General features: G+C 41.9%; 1 protein-coding gene across 2 annotated transcripts in view; it reads right to left on the bottom strand.

Moving 5' to 3' along the window:
* MAPRE2 (microtubule associated protein RP/EB family member 2) overlaps window positions 1-17,824 on the bottom strand; it is a 98,307-nt gene that overhangs the window by 64,919 nt on the left and 15,564 nt on the right. The window contains exon 2 of one of the 2 annotated variants that reach the window (XM_074550637.1): window positions 6,298-6,359. The gene's annotated coding sequence lies outside the window, so the exon portion shown is untranslated. Of the gene's footprint in view, window positions 1-6,297; window positions 6,360-17,824 lie in introns of those variants that run through there. The other variant, XM_074550625.1, reaches the window with a different exon arrangement.

The following is a 17,824-nucleotide window of genomic DNA, read 5'->3' as shown; positions in this document are numbered from 1 at the left end:
TTAACACACCAAAGAGCCGAAATCCCCGAGGCACCTCAGCGCCTCGGAAAAACTAGGTTGCCAAGGGTTTGTTTGTGATCTCTCGCTCACCGAGAAATCAGGGAGTGCCTCCTCTTTGGGCTAGAGCAAATACGTGTATTCCACACAACATTTTTAAACAGAAGTTTGTCTTCCCATAGACAAATAGAGTTGCTTTCAGCTATTTCAGGCTCCTTCCCAGCCAAATGCAAGCATCTGAGGAATTCTGCTCTTTACTTTCTGAGAATTTCTTACCCGCGTGCTTTTAAACTTCTTGTTAAAAATTTAGACCTGTAACACACTTCTAAAGTAATAGTTTCTGTTTGCAAGTACTAGAACATTTGGGAGCAAGAAAGTGTTGAGTATAATTTAATTGCTACTTAGCACAATACCCTAACTAATCTGAAAGTTTTAGTTTTCTCACTTATTGATGGAAAACAGACTCTTTCCCCTGGCAAGTTAATGCTCATTATCATCTTAGTGTTTATGCTAAGTCTTTATTAATAAAATAGCTTTCACATGAAGAGGAAAAATAATTTTCATAGACAGCTTTAATCATGTTACTACTACTATGTTAGTAGTCTGAATTGAAAAAAAATTAGAATATGTGAAAACTGTGTCATGAAAATTATGTTGCTGACAGACATTCCCTAAGAGGACTTTTGCAGCTTGACCTATTAGATCAAGTTTCCATTAATACTTTGAGCACTTTATTAACCTAGTGCTGCAAATGCTTTATTTAGATGCTAGGACCCTACAGAAGGCTTACATAGCAATTTCTGAAACCCTGAAATTTCAAGTTACCCAAAAAAATGTTAAGAGTTAAAGCTATCTGGGAGGAAGCTACTGCTGGTCTGCTTTAGTGCAAGGTGCATTTCTTGAGAGCAACACACAGAAGTACTGGGGGCTTGGGTGGGAGAAATAAAGGAGCAAGAAAACTTTTAAGCAATGTCCAACATAAATTTTTCTCATGAAGTCAAATTAACAACTTTTTAAAGGATCACACATAGTAATTAAATTAATAGTACCACAACTGCTGCCACAAACTTGTGGATCAGGTGGGATACCAGCAGAAGTAATACTGTGACTTCATTTTATTTGAATATAGAGAAGAAATGAAATATAAGATAAAGCTCACACCCCTACTCTGAAATAGAGGGAGGGTCATTAAAAATGTACATGTCTCCATTGTGAGCAGACAAGAGCATACAGAAAGTGCACTGAAAAGATAAACAGCTGGATTTACTTGCTTCCATTAACCAATGACCCACTTGTCAAACATAAGCTGTAGATTTAAAAGAGTGATTATGTGAAGCCTCTTACATTACACAAAAACGATCCTAGCTATGAAATCAGATCAAGCCTGAAAATACTTGAGCATAGTCAATATTGTTCTTTTATACAGACACAAGACAAGAATCAGTTATTTGTTTAAAAACCTACAACATGATGTAAGGTAGTGCTGTTCAGGAGGCATTTATCCCACACATCCCTCTCAGGTCATTAGTGGTGTGCCAAATCCAGACCTTCTGTAAGAGGATGAAGTTCTAATGAAAGCCACTGCATAAACCTGAAGACAGGGGCAGTGCCAGCTTCCTTCTATGAGGAATGGGTACTGGGAGGCTTAAAACTGGTGCTCCCACAGTAAATGGTACCCAGCCCACAGTAAATGGTACCCAGGACAAGTACCTGGCCTGCCTATTGACTCAGAGAGGATTTTTAACACGGTGTGCACACTTTGGTGGCAGATCTCCAGCTAAGGCTTTTAAGGCTCAAGCCAGCTGCCATTGACTTTGCCCCTGTGCCCCTTTGCACCTCCCACCAAAAGCCTGTTCCTGTGCCCCTGCTCCAGGCTCAGGTAGGAGCAGACATGCAAGATGCTACAGATGATTACAACATTTGGATTTGAGTACAACAAATTACTAGGTCCCAAGACCTGAAAACCTCTAATTTTGCCACCTTGTACTGTAACACAACAGCACTCTCCACAACAGTGGCCTTCTCATACTTGACCTTGCGCTAAACAAGTGTCTAAGAAGGTTGAAGAAGCCATTATTATAAGGAACAATTTTACTCTAAGAACAACTTATGTGCTGCTTCCACCTGACCTCATTAGAGTGCTGTGCATTGCCAGGGTGCATTACTCTGACTCAGTACACAGGGTGATTTTCTGCAAGCTGCAGATCACGGAGCAACTGAAGTGTATAAGAATCCAAGCAGCCAGCTAACGAAAACCAAAGTTTCCAGCTCCAGCGATTGCAGAGAAATATTAAAAAATGCTGATACTTGGAGCCTGTCCACCTCTGGATTTTCCTGTGCTGCTGGAGGCCCTGAGCACCACAGCTCAGTATCCCAATGCCTGCTGTGCAGATGCAGGCTTCAGCAGCAGCATGGGAAGAGAGGCCAGGAAAGCTCCCCAGTGCCTACCACAGCTCAGGGGCACATGCAAGATTATATTTATAAAATCTAGAAACTGCTTTGAAAAATTGCACAGTTATTTTTATAGCATCTACAGGCACTATAAATACTTGATATATCTGACAAGGATTAATATTTTCAAGGTCCAACATTTTATGGTTTCTTTGTCTGCTGGAGCAAAACTCAAATAATTACTTGAATCATCCTTTAATGAACATTCTCCAGCTTCTAAATGAAGCACCATTGATAGGCAAGATGCAGAAGGCAATGAAAGATGACTAGAAACAAGGGTACCTCTTTTATATAGATTATTTTATCAGTTCAGCAGTCCTGGCATTAAGTGGCACCATTTTGTAACCTCTGAACAGCTATATTATGTATAAAATAATAATAATAGGCTTCTAACGCTTTGAGTACAAAAGGTACTAGTGGAAAGAAAACAGTGCCTTTTCCTTGTTACAGTAAAAAATGAGGTTTCTATTTAATAAAAGCCCCAACCACTAGGCTATGTGTTTTTGTAACTGTAAATGTATGTCAGTGCTGTTGACAGCTTCTGTGTTGGAAAGGATCTCATTAACTCTGAACAAAACCACACGTTATCTTTTTTGAAAAGCAATGTTACATTCCTGATGAATCATCAGCTGCTTTGCTGAGCTCCTGTGGGATAATTTTTGGTATCGGGTACTGGAAAAATAAATATCACCCCAAAGTTCAGAATATCTTCAGACAGCACCATAAAAGGCTATCCAAGCTACCCAATTCCTAAGTTAAGAAGGGAATTGGGCTGGTGAGTGCACAGCCATAAACAAACATTCCATTTGGTTAACTTTGCTCCCTCAGGTTCAGGCTTTAGGGCTCTGGCTTTCTCATGTTGGATCTATAATGCATCCGGGCTCTGTGCAGGACCAACTCCTCAACAGATGTCCTCCACTGCCTTTTGGGGGACTTTATGGCGTTTACACAGAGTGAAAATGCTTTAAAAGCACTCTGCTCAGCCCAGAAGTTCACCTATGTTACACTTCTTCAGTCTTTTGACTGAAGGAAAATTAGAGCTTCTATAGTTGACATTTTCGAAACCAGCTGGGGGAAGCAAGTAACAAGGAACTGAGTGGGGACAAAGTGCCCTCATCTAGAAACTGTGTTTACTCTGCACCAGTTCTGGGGCTGGGAGGTAAGGAGAAAGGAGTGAGAGGAAGCAATTATTTAGTCTGCCTGGTTTGGGTAAGCACATGTACCTTTAACATGAGCAACTAGGGAATATTTATGTCTGCAGGGAAGAAAAAAAGCTCATACAGGCCTTTGTTCAGATCTGCCCTGAACACCTAATGAATTAGTAGTTCATCATAAAAACATACTTTATATACACATGTAGATATATTCACATGCACACACTTTCAATGTATTTTCTTTCTCTTCCCCTATCTCACAGTAACTGAAGTCTAACAAGTAACTCCTGAGCTAATGTTCCAGTAGAAACCAGCCTTGCTTTCTAATGTTAGGATGTGTTGTAATTGCTTTGGTGATAGTGCATCAGTCAGGGAATTGCTGCTGCCAAAAGGCCCTTATCTGCATGCCACACATGAGAGCACCTAACACAAGAACTGTAAAATTTCTTGAATATTCCAGTATCCATCCCTCATTTTGTTGTCCGTATAACTTAACTCCATGAAAAAATACACACATTTGTCAGGCTGAAAGCCACTGAAACCTGACCAGAAGGTTTCCTGAGCAAAGACTAGCATATAATAGCATGTTACAGGGATTTGGAATTGTAATAGCTCAGCTAATTCTGCAGCACTATAATGAGTCTCTGGTATTAGAAGGCTGATAACTAGATCTTCATTTGGATATATAATAGGCCATAAGGACTAAAGGATTTGAAAAGGAAAGGCTAAACAGTAAGCAGCAATCCATTGGGAATACACTGGAAAGCTGTCTGTTGCTTTGCAGAAAGGGTTACACATTGCAGGAAATCTGCACACGTCAGATAAGTTGCTGTTAGACAGGTGGGATGCAGTCTGCTTTTATAAAAGTCCACTTGGTGGTTGTGCACTATCTCCATGCTCACAGTTTTCCTTAGATTTCCTGTTGTTTCCAAGTGCTTGTGACAATGCCAGCATAACTGCAGTGACAAAGCCTGACTTTAGGGAGCAGCCTCTGCTCCGTGCCAGAGCAGACAGTAACAGATGAAAGCCTCTGTGGCTCAGCACAGGGCACTGTCCTGCTGCCCTTCCATCTGCAGCACCTGCCCAGGAAGGGCTGCATCCACGGGGGAGAACATTGCATTTTCCTAGCTCTTGCTCGGAGATGCCTCCTGTAGTCGAGATTTATTGTTTCATCCTTGAGGCATACGAGCCTCCTTTGACTAAATTATAGGCTGATTGTCCTGAGAATCTCTAAGTACACTTGAGCCCCACATGTCTGCTAATTGCTGTTGAAGTCAGTTTGCAATCTGATGAGTCTGGACTATGCGGCTCCTGGTTTAACTGTCCCTCTTCTACTCACCTGTGTCTGCACTGGTGAACAATTGCTGCTGGCAATTCTTGTATTTACCACAGAACTTTTCCTGAATAGTTTCTCACACCTATCAGGTATCTAGAAAAATCTTTCTGCAATCATATTTAGGTTTTTTTCCTTTTTTTTTTTTTCTTCCCTAGGGCATTACATAACCAGTAGCAACCCCCCAGTTTCACAGTAAGGCAAGTCTTTTCACTTCTAGCTGTGAAGCACAAAGTATCACTACAAAATGAGCTGCCTCCTACATCCAAAGTTAGCATTTATTTACACACTGTAACAGCTTTGCAAGCATTAGCAAAAATGCAGCAGTATGTTTTGAAAATGGAAGTCCTTCATTACACAACCTGAGCATCATTTCAGTGCCATGCATATGTTTATTACTAGCTATGCCTAAAGAAGCCCCAAGCTATTGCAAACCACTAATGCTGCACCACATTCCTTCCAAGGGAAAAGGCAGGAATGGTATCCAGTAGAGCATGGTGAGCACTCCCAATGGTGAATCCGTTCAAACAAGAGGTTTAGTACCAGCTGTCCTATGCTCCATTTTGGCAACACTGGCATTTTCTGTTTAACAGCAGCTATGCTGCAGAAATGGTACAAGGACAGCAAGTGATGGCAATGGCAGGAAGCACGGATCTGTTCAGGGCACATCCCTTCTGAAGGCTTTCTAAACATTGCCACCTTGTGGGCCTCCTGTCTGATATCACTGGTCTGGTATCACTTTCCTCAGGTGACTTCCTGAGCACATTTCACAAATGCCAAGCTCAAGGCTGGATGGTTGAAGTTAAACTCCCATAGCTGGGATCAAAAAAGGGACAGCATCTTACGAATTCTATGTGGCATTACTTGCTAACTCTCCACTTGTGTTTCATGTAATCTGCTCTTTTTCTGTTTATCGTTATGATGGTAGCACTAATAAAGTGCAGAAGAGCCAACAGTTAACAAAACAAAAGCAGAAAAGGATACAATTTCTCAAATCTTCTAAGCAGAAGAGAGAAGTCAGACTCATTGACCACCTCTTTTTTTTATTTTTAATTTCTTTCTGCCACCATTTCCTTCTTATTCCAGTAAAAAAACCCCCAAATTACTCATTATAAAATTATTAATTATAAAATTATATCAATTATAAAATTATATTAATTATAAAATTATTAATTAATTAATTAAGAGGTCTGTGACCTCTTGTGTAGCTTTCATCAGTTTTGTTTCACGACTATTACATAGTCAAAGAGGATGGAAAGCAATATCACTTGTTATTGATACCAAACTTATCTAGCTACTGCCTTACAGACATCAAACACAAGTTCTTAGGTAAAAAACCCACAAATGCACAAACACACTTACTTTGGGCATCCAAACACTTTCCCTGGTAGCCGGCTTGAATTGTTCCTTGCAGCAATTTGGCACTGAAAGAAAACATGGAATCTTTAGTTCAGCTACCAAATAGGAGGGGGGGAAAAAAAAGATTCACTGGATAGTCTTTGTCTGCCTTGGCTGAGCAGTGATGCAATAGTTGTGTGCTGAAAATTGAAATGAGTAGAAATCCTTCATTACAATGCCCTAATTCAGCTGTGCTCACAATGGCTCAGTGTCCAACACATCTGCACAACAATCAGATGCCCCCTGATATAGTAGCAGGTCTATGAGCTCCCTCACGCAGTGCTGCATTTAGAGTTTATTCATGATTTCCAGGCACACTGATCTTTCTTCATCCAACCAGGCTTCCTCCGAGCACAGGCAATCAGTTATGACTGTTGTGTCATGCAACTGGAGCCTTGCTGCACTTGCCTGAACAGCTTTTCAGAGGGAAAAAAAATCTGCCATTGAGAAGCACAGTAACTGTAATCCAGGAAAGCCTGTGTTTTTGCCAATACAGCACAAAAACGCTGGCAGTCCTTTGAAGTGTCTCACTTAACAATGAAATCATGGTGCTGCCCCCTTGTAGCAGCCACATTAAGGCCTATTCGCTTCTGTGTTCCTGGAGGGAATTGCCTATGGATGCTAAATTTGTCCTCGCATCCGTTCTCTCAAGTGGTACATTGCAGACTACAGAAACATGAGGTGGAGCAGCCATGCATGGGTGTCAGCTGGTGCCCTGAATTACATACTATGGTTACGTGGTGGCTAAGTTTCTTAATTCGACTCCTCAGTCAGCAGGAAATATCACTCCTAGCAGGTAAATAATGGTTTATAGTCAGACCAGGGCTCTGGTTATTGCTTGTTTTGCATTCCTAGTCAACTAGTTGAGACAGCCCAGCAGGGAGGAGTATTCCAAAGACATCTATCTCTGCATAACAGCACGAACCACACCAAACAGGATCCCAGGGGAACTCGGACTAAACCACGGACCAAGGGATGTAAGAAGCTCCCAGAGGTGAATTTATATTCCTCAAAACCCCTGTTTTAAGAGGAGGAAAACATTAAGCAATTCTCACTATACTTCACTATCATCTGGAAAAGGTAATCAGACCCTTAAAGATGGCTTGTCTAAAGGACTGGATCCCAGCTCCAGAAGCTGTGACTCATCCTGGCAGAGAACTTAGGAGGGCTGCTAGCAAACTGGAAAGCTGCAGCTACCTTAAAGCCAAACCAGAATGGGAATTAGCTATTAAACATGTTTTTGTTTCATTTCTTTGAATCTCTCCAAGCCTCTTAAGCTTTGCTTTTCAATGTACTGATTTTCCTCCATTTGTTTAATGTGGAAAGTTATTCCAGCACAGCTGAAAAACCTCAGGCATTCTATTGGCAAATCCATCATGGTATATTGGCTTTTGGCCAAGTAGTGCCCCTCTGAAGTTAAGCTGGGATCTGACAGCACTACTCCAACAAGAGTGTCCCATCCTTACAAGCTGAGATAATGGTTAAAAGACATCTCTCACCAGGAGGTGTTGACCAGAACTTCTAACAGGCAGCAGCAGTGGCCAGACATAGTGATCCTGTTAGAAATATGACACTCAATACACTCATGGAATGTTTTCCATGCTATACTTTCTGAAGAGTGTGATATTTACAGCATATTGAAGACAGAGGTACTTAATTGTCTTCAGTATGTAGACCTCAGTTTCGGAGGGATTTGAGTAACACCACCATGCTGAACTTCATTATATTGTCTCAAATTAAAAACTCCTCATAGCACAAGTCCCTAAAACTTGGAAGCTGATTCTGCTGATGCTTGCACAGGTAAGCCAAAGAGGCACATCTCAACAACAGCTCCTGCTTTTCTGCCTGCAAACAGGCACTCACCTGAGCTGCAGGGAGCAGTGCAATCACCGTGGCCACATGAGATAATTGGCACTTGCTGCTGTGTGCAGCAGCACTGCCAGGTCTCCACCTGCTCCGTGAGCCATGCCAACAACTCAGCCCGTCCTGCTGGCTCCAGAAGCCTCAGCAGCACCAGGCAAGGGAGTGGTAGGAAACACCGGCTCATTAGGGTGGAATTTAGTTGAGGTGGACAAAGGAATGCAGTAGAGGTCCTAGTCAGTGTGGGTGTGAGGAAGGTAAGGACGGAGAGCTGGAGTCTCCTTTGAAAGGGTGGAGGGTTAAAGATGTGCAATGAAGGCAAAGAGAAAAGGATGCCACGTCCTTTTACTTCATGGCAGGCCACGCACAGCTCTCAGCTGCACACACTGGCATCACATCACCACTCTACAAAAGCAGCAAGCACAATTCAATTCCTCAAAACTCCACAACAAACACAGGCTGAACTGATTTTAAAGTAGGTTCCCATCTCTTAAACAGTCATCTATCAATACACCTAAAGAAATTCTTTCTTCTGCCTTGGAAAACTTAGGCAAAAGGGGTAAAATGCAGGAGGATGAAGATGTAGAGGATCAGGAAAATGGAAAAGACCTTAGGATACAGAAAAAAAATTAAGAGCAATTTAAAGAGTAGTTTTGTATATAGTAAAAGAGGTCAATATGATTATGGGGTTTTTTTTAGGGCAGAAATTTATTATTTGCTCTATGTTGTTGTAATGCAAATATTTGCAGGTATGTGTAAAGTTACCCATAGCTGCAAGTTCCCTACATTAGACTATCCATTTCCCTGATGAGTGAATTACATTGGGGGGAAACAGACCAATGTTTGTCATAAAATGCTTTTGAGTTTAGCTGTTATTAATAGAATCGAGTAGCTTTTATTAGTAACCCATGACTGTTCACATCATGCATTCTGTTCTCCCCATCCCACCCCTTGTTTCATCCTGCTACAGCTACAGTCAGGAAGTGAAACCCAGGAGAGGGGGGTTGGACTGGTGGGCCACTGGTTTCCAGAGAGTTCCTCAGGGGTCCCTTCCCCTCCTTCACCAGCTGTGTATGCAGCTCTGTAGCTGCCTTTGCCACTTTTTCAGATGCTGCTGGGTTACATATCCTGTTTGATACTGAGTGCTAGTGGAGGCCTTGGGCAGGTTTGGCAAACTTTTACAGTTCCCAGTTTATGGGATCTTGGGGTGTCCTGTGGATTCAGCTGCTCTCCAGGGCTCACCTGGTCTCACCATGTATTTTTTCTCTCTGTGCACACCAGCTATTCCTGCACCAACAGTGCTGAACCTACCGACACAAACTGATGCAGAAGGAGCTTCTATAATAATATCACTTGAAATGCTGTAAAGCATTGAATAGAATTTGAATGAATATTGACCCAAAAAAACCCCAAATAAAAAAAACAAGCACCCCAAACAAAACAAGAATTGGGAAAGAGGGATATGAGAATGCAAGTAGAAAGCAAAGCAACTAAATGGAAGAAGAAAGTACATCAGAGAATCTGTAATAAACAAGGAACAGCATCCAGAGGCACATACTACAATCGTAATATGAAAAGTAGTATCCATAGTTGTTAATTTGGAGGACCAAGGAGGAAAAATTAGGACAGAATGTAATTAAAGTGATTTAAATCAAAAGCCTTCTAGTTCAAAACTTTGTCTCCAGAAACTGTGTTTCCCCTGTGGGCACTGAGCCCTGTCTGCTGCTACTGTCTCTCTGTGTACTGGATGCTTTCTTCCATACTGCACAGATCTATTTTCTTCTCCCTGCCAAAGACTGGAAATGTGATGTTGCATGAAACAATTTGTAATATGGGCTGACAGTCACTGATTATTGCCTCAAATATCCTCAGCACTTACAGAAAAAACTTCAAAACCAACTTATTTTTAGCAACTGAAAGAATTCAAGCAACCCCATGTGGCTGCTATCCAAGCATTTACTGAGTGGAGAATAGCTTGACAAATTACAGAAATGGACAAACTCAGGGTGTAAATCAGAAAACCATGTATATCACTATTTACATATGCTTTCCTGTTGAAAAGATGAACAGAAACATTAATTTTATGGCTTCCAGTGTCAAAGGAAAGAACGACTGTTTTTATGAGCTGTGCATGAATCACAAAAACCAAAACAAAAACCCCCATCTACTTCACAGTTTGGCAGATTTCTCAACTTGCTGGTAACAGCCCAGCCCTGTGCTGCCTCACTGTTCCTGAGTAATTCCTCTGCATCTATTCTGGCCTCGGCTCTGTGCACTACAGGGAAGGCACAAAGGCAAGGACCCAAAGCAAAGAAATCAAGAAACAGAGCTGAGTTTAACACTAACTCCAGCTTCAGAACTACAAGAAACCCAGTCTGACCCAGAGTGCTTCACAAGGAAGGCAGTCCCAGAAGATGTGAGATGCTGACACCGAGCGCTTCCCACCTCTTTTGCTCTTCCCATTCCAAACACAGATTTGTCCCAGTGGTTCTGCTTCTCTCCAGTGCTCTGATTTCAAGTCATCTACTGGCACAAAAAAGGACCTAGAGATTTCTTATAAGACTCTGTTTCCTCCCTCTCATTTACAAAGCAAACAAACTTTTTTTGGTCATTTACATATAAAGTAAATCCAAGCTTGTCCTACTTAGCAACTTTGTAGGAAAGAGCATGCATTCTTTCTCAGGAAGACTTCTACTCTGTTTGGGAAGCCTTTCAGTTTTTCTTCCTATAGAGCAGTAAACCAATTTCTGTCATTTCTACTGTCCTCTCCTGTCCCTCCTCAGCTTCTTGTAGAGGGGAATTTCCATGGTCCAAGTGACTTGCAGACACTGCTGTCTTCAAAGCTCCAGCCAACTGAAGCGACACTTACATTTTTGCAGCAGCCTGCCTGTCCTCCTCCTATTAGTAAATACCTTCACTGCCTTCCTGCCCAGTAACTCTGAGACACAGTAATTATCTTCCAACTTGGAAAGGGTGTAACAGAGCTCAGTTTGTGTGATTTTACTTAGCTAGTGCGACAGATTTGGCAAACCTTTTCTTTTGCATGACAAGCAGTGCCAAACCAGTATATCCAGCAGTAGGTGGCAGACCTAATAGGATGACCAGATGAGACTGTGTATTTATCACAGTCTTAGCAGCAGGTTGTCACATCTCACTTATCTAAAAAAAAAAATTCTCTTTGCTCCATTTGGAGAAAACTATCTTCCTTCAATTAGTTGAGGCATCCTTTTCTTTAAAATTTAGTTCAGACCATTGATGTATACATTTCAATTTCTATCACAGAACTAAAAGTCTGTCCCACTTGGCAGTGGCAGTGCCAGTGTCGTGACTTCTACATCCAACAAAACCACCAATTTTGTTTGGTGCATGTCTGCAGTTTGCTACTAATGCATTTCTATATGTACTCATGCATTATGTTTTAAGGGTTTTTTTCTGGAATATCATCTTACAGAAAGCATTTGGTTTAAAAATAACTAGAGTTGATCAGGTTTCTGCTTAGTTTCATGCACTAGAATAATTTAACCAATTTCTTTTTAATGTTTCCTTATAAACAAAATTATGCTGTGATGATGCATGTTTTATAGAGAGGAAAGAAAAGCCAGCATTGACTAAGGTTTCCCATGATGAAGAATTTGGCAATAATATTGCCTTAAGGCATTCCAGCCTTAACTGTTTGCTCCTTATTTATGTCTCTGGGCTGCCCTGCAGTTTTGCTAGAGCTCTGAATCCCATCCACTCTGAAGGAGAAGCAAAAAGGGATCTAATTTTAAAGTCACCTTTTTTTTTCTTTTTCAGATTTAGAAAAGCAAATATGGGACAGTTCCTGGGTTTTGTAGTACCCAGCAAGGCCCCATCAACACTGGGGTGTCACCACTTGAGACGACAGTATCTGTCTCACAGGCTGGTATTGTTGGCCAGAAACAGGCACAGGGAATAACTCCACTGAGTGGGGGGGAAGATCAAGCTTTGAAAGCAGACACAGACTCCTCAGATATGGCCTAAAGCCTGGGGGATACACAGAGCTAAGGCAGAACACACATCAGCCTTCTCCTGTTCAACGTGGAGGGAGTAAGAGACACATGGAAGACAGCTAGCAGCAGCTGCTCTGCTCCAGGTCAACTCACCACCAGCCTCCAGATTTAGCATTTCCTGTACTCAATTTTAGGCTTCATTTTGTAGTTGGATTATATAGATTCATCATCAGTTTAGAATTGAAAAGAAGGTTCAAGGGGAAAGCATTAAAATATATATTCAAAAGTAAAAAAAGGCACAAAAAAGTGCCTGTCTTTGTGTTCTGACCTGAGCCATTTTCTGAAATTCTTTTAAAACAGCAAATCCCAAGGTTAACATGAGGAGTCCTGATGGCATAATAATAATAATAAGCTGAATTATCCAAGCTGACAATCTTTGAAAATGAGCCTGCTGAACAAGCACAGTAGGAAGTGTCCAAAGAGAACTTCCATAGGAGTGTTATGCAGCGTCTGGGGGACACTCAAAATTGCCTCAGGGATATAAAATGTACCAACTTCAGCACCAGGAAAACATTTAGAAGAGCAAGTTGGTTTAAAAGACAGATGTTTTAACTCAAAAAGTAACTTATGGCTGAGAAAAATGCAGGTAGATCAGTTCAGGTGCTTGAGATTAAATGGGCTGAATCCCCCACTATTATTGGATTAGTTTTTCAGATCTCTCTTTACAGTGAGTGAAGAAAATTTAGCACATCAGAGAACATTCAGCAAAAATCCCTTAGGTGGCTAGACAGAGGGGGATAAATGCTCCTACCAACCCTCTGTTTTAACCTAGTGCTTTACTATGAGCACTTTGCCCACAAATTGTCTAAACTTACCAACTGGGTGTCTATTGGAATATGAATCTCAATATAACCAGTTAGATGGTGCCTGGGCCAGTTCTGACCTTCGCTGCTGGGCCAAAGGCAGCACTGCGGTGTTTTACCCCAGAGATACCTTGGCTGCTGGAGAGTGCAGCGGGGCAAATCCAGGCTGTCAGGACTCCGTTTACCCCAGGAGAGAGAGCTTCTGGCGATGGTGGAGAGAAAGGGAGTGGATTCTGCTAGAAGGTTGCCAGATGTTTATTCCATGGGTACAGAGATGTCTGCACCGGGCCACTGCTGCTAATAAGGCCGCATGGTCTCATTAACATTTTAAGCTCAGGACAGGGGAAGGGGAGGGGACAGGTGAGCCACCAACCAGGTGAAGGGGCAGGGTCTCAAGGGACTAGGGACACCTATCACACGACGCCTTGCTGGTATGTTAGCCTGATTGACAGGGCACACTCAGCGAGGGGCGAGGGGGAAGGGAGAAGGTAAAACAGGATATTGCAACACACCACAACAGGTGTCTTTGCTAAGTTACAGAATTCAGTAACTTCCTTTAAAAAGTAAAACAGTTCTCCAGAGCAGTGCAAGAGCTGTGCATGTATCAGACCAGAAAAGAGGTGAGGACAACAGGTCTGGAAATCAAGTATGCAAATTCTTGCCCCGGGGAAGGAATGACCTTGCTGGGTCCCAGCCAGCTGGAGACAAACTTCAGAGGGGAAAAAAAAAAAAAAAAGAAAAAGACCTGAGGGGTCAAATTGAAAAATTGACAACACATTGAAAAATGCTCAGCAGAATGTCCTTGCAGTAAAGGAGGGCAGCTCTACACTGAGCTGGGCTTGCAGATCCAAGACAGTAATTGCTGTACTCAAGGATTGCAAAAGTGCAGTACCTGTGTACTGGGGAGCCACAAACCAGTGACAGACACTCTGGAGCCCAGCCTACCATACCAAGATAGTCAAGGAGATGGAGTGTGTGATACAGGAGAGCCTGAGAGAGTTGGGTTGGTCCAGCCTGAACATGAGAAGGTTTAAGGTGTGTGGGGGATGTATGACTGCAGCCCTCAGCTACTAAAGGGGAGGGTGTAGGGAAGATGAAGCCAGGATCTTCTCAAAGGCACACAGACACAGCAAGAGGCAACAGGCAAGTTTCAACAGGGAAAATCCTGATTACATGTTAGGAAAAGTGTTTTCATCATGAGAGTGGTTGAACATTGGGTCCAGTGAGGCTGGAAAATCTGAATGTTTGAGATATTCAGAACTCAACAAGTTCCTGAGCAACTTGATCTGTTTGGGATAGCTTAGAACAGGAGTGGACAAGATTATCTCTTTCAACCAGAGTCATCCAGTGATTCCATGTAGAAGTATCACTGCAGGCTCCTTGTTGCCTGCTTGCCTTACCCAGGAAAGAGAGCCCAGGAAAGAGTGAGGGTGTGAACTGCCATCTTAGCCATTTTAACAGTTCTGGCACCTTTCTCTACCTTAAATTTCTGTACATAAAAAGAGGACCAACTCAAAGATGTAAAGACAGATTCCAGTATCGGTAGCAATAGTTAAAGCAGCTCAAGTCTTGTAACTTGATTTTTATTTCAGCTGTTAGATGAAAATGTATACTACATAAATATATAGTATACATTTATACATATAGTATACATAGTATACATAATGTATACTATACGTTAATATAGTACACATTTATATTTATATAAAAATGTTTACTATATAGAATATATGTATAGTATACATATACATTAATACATGTATACTGTAGAAATATATTTATAATAAATAATATTTAATACATAAATCTAAATCCAAAAGTTTTTCTCTTTATAGCACTGGTGAAGCAGGTAAGAGTTCTTGGACGCCTGCCTTGGGTGAGCAGAATGGATTACCTGCAGTCCATTATGCATGTACAAACCTATGAAGGCTTTAAGGCTATAATTTGTAGAAATGTAAACCTCTGATTAGATAAGGTGCTCATGTGACAGCTGATGGGACATGGAAGGGTGTGTAGCATCACCTCATTTGTCCTGCACAGATCATAACAGGTGCTCCCATAAACCAAAGAAGTCTCTCCTTTTCATCTCATCAATCCCAACCATCCAGTTTTCCTTGGAGGAATGCAAGAGTCACTTTTCCATAGATCCACAGTGTGACAATCATCCCTATGCTCCCATCTCTGCTGAAAGGACCATGTTAATCTTTTACACAATTTAATCAGTGGAGAAACGTGGGCAGGGGGTGCCAGTGGCATTGTCACAGCCCAGTGATCGTGAAACACTGCAGGAGCACGTTTCAAGCCTTCTCCAACCTGCTAAGGGGCAGATCCCCTTTAGTATCTTGTGTTTTGAGTCAATCCTTCAGCCCTCCTCATCTGCAAGGTGGAGGAACAGCCCACCAACACTTCACACCTTTCCACATGCATCTTGACCGAAAGCAGGAGGCGATCATTGTGCTTGGCACAGGTAACAAAATCTGGAGATTTCATAGGATTGGATCTCTTGGGGGAGTAGGCTGAGAAATAGAACTTGGTATTTATTCATGTTTCAAATCAGTGAGGGCTGATTTGCCTACCATACCCAGCTGAGCACCTCTTATCACTAAGAGAAGAACTTCATTGACAAATATTACAGCTACCTATATTCTCTGTGAGGATCAGAAACCTGCACTTGCAAAAGGTCTGTCACAAAGTGGGGGCCTCCTGCCTGCAAAATGGGAAAGCTAAAATGCACTGAAGCTTGAGGACAATTGTACTGTGGTAATGACCCCACACAAATAATTACAGCTAAAACTGGAAACTTGTATATTTGACAGAGAGTACAAAACCAACTGAGCTTTTTTGGGATCTAGAGTGTATGTAGAGCTGGAAGTTTACCCATTAAGGGAGACTCAAAAAAAGCCACAGAGGGTTCTTCAGGGCAGGACTGTACATAACTATTGTATAAATACCTTTTACTCCTTCAGTTACATTGGCATTGCCACATGATCACATCTTGTGAATTTCAAGTTGAAGGAAAAAATTCCAGTCTGTGAGATAAGAGTGACAGCTTGTTACCTTATTTAAGTACTCCATGATATGACACAATAAGACAAAGTGATATGGGAAGGGGTTGAAAAGATGGGTTGCAACCCTCAACCCCTGGATAGGGATAGCCTGTATTTGAATTCTACTATGTAAGAAACTTTTGGCTTCATTATCGAGCTGCAATATTTTCTCCAAGAAACTGCAGTACAGAGCTCACATGAATTATTGTTTCTTCACGTTGCTCTGCAGACAAGAGCCACAGAACACAGTGCATCAGCCCACAAACATGAACATGTGCTTTATTTACCCATTAGAAAAAAAAAATTAGGAAGTTTCCAAGTTATTTTACAGTATCAGGTTGAATTTATGCTTCCACAACATTCTGCTCTGCAAAGCTTTTCCTTCAGCACACTGTGTGTAAGCACTGGTTTGGAAGAGTACTAAACTAATTAAAATACTATACACAATTTAAATGTAGATACTTCTCTCACTGCCTTTCCCAGACACTTCTGTTTTTCGTTTGCTGGCCAAACCAATCAAGAAAAGTCATCACTTAAATGAAGAATCAGCTACTTTGGATTGATTTGTCATTTACATGCACACTATTTCCCTCATAGATTTATACAATTTGTCACATTTAGAAGACAAAGCCTTTTAGCTTAGATTAGCAAAACTGGCAGTTTTGGAGTTTGGAAGGGTTTGGTTTTGTTTGTATCCTTCTCTCATAAACCTATCAGTACAGTAGATTCTGTGCAGAATAACAAGCCTTACTGTTTCTTCAGAGGCACATGCAATCTGCCCTTGAGAGCCCAGCCTGTGTTAATGTTGTGGCTAAGCTCTCTTCAAACTGTGGCACTTGCTGGAGCAGCAGCCTCCCAGTAGCTGTTTTCCTTTGGAATGACCAGTGTCCTTCAGCTGAGCCTGAGAGAACAATTGGCACAGCTCCTGCCTTCAATAAACTCACACCTTTGCATCAAAGGCTGCTGGGATGGCATCAGATATTTTCAGGCATGACTGCTTTAGGAAAGAGTGCTAGATATAAAATGTATGTACAAAAGGTGAACATGCATTTCGGAGCTCTAAATAAAACTTGTGAAAACACAGTCCTTATTTCCCAGTCATGAATTCATTTAACAAAGCCTTTCTGTTTTCATCAGGATTAGTCAGCTATTGAAAGTTCCCATAACAAGATGTTACTGAACTGAACATGTCCAAGGTGAATCAAGGTAGTAACTTGTGGAAAAAATGAGCAGCTGCATAGTGTCTGCAGCTGAAGCATCCAGCATCAGCTGAAAGCAGGTCTGTCTTTTCCAAAACAGAGAGCAGTTTTATGCAGGCTGGTGGTACAAGTCCAATCTTTCTCCCTTTTTGTTAGTCAGTTTGCTTATAAACTCACGTAGCAAAAATGTGAGCTGCAACCTGTGTTTTCCCATAAGATTGATTTCCCTGCAGGGCCTATCTCGGAGTCTGCTGCACTCTGCTGCAACTCTTACACCCTCCCATTCTGGTAGAAACATGCCACACCTTCCACATGAGTCAACAGAGCAGGGCAGCATCTCCTGCAGCAAGCAGGGAGGGAGCTGAGAGGGGAGCCTGGCTGAGGAACCACAGTCCATGCTTCTGCAGTGGGCAGGATGCTCAGAGCGCTGCAGCCACGGCCAGAAACATTGCTGGGAGAATGCAAAGAAATGCACTTGATCTTGAAGCCACGGGATCAGGCAAGGTCACTGCTGGTGAAATACTCACAGGGATAAATTCCAGGTCACCCAG

This window comes from Zonotrichia albicollis, chromosome 1 (assembly GCF_047830755.1).
Source record: "Zonotrichia albicollis isolate bZonAlb1 chromosome 1, bZonAlb1.hap1, whole genome shotgun sequence".
Classification (NCBI taxonomy): domain Eukaryota; kingdom Metazoa; phylum Chordata; class Aves; order Passeriformes; family Passerellidae; genus Zonotrichia; species Zonotrichia albicollis.
This window is presented reverse-complemented; position numbering and strand designations above follow the sequence as displayed.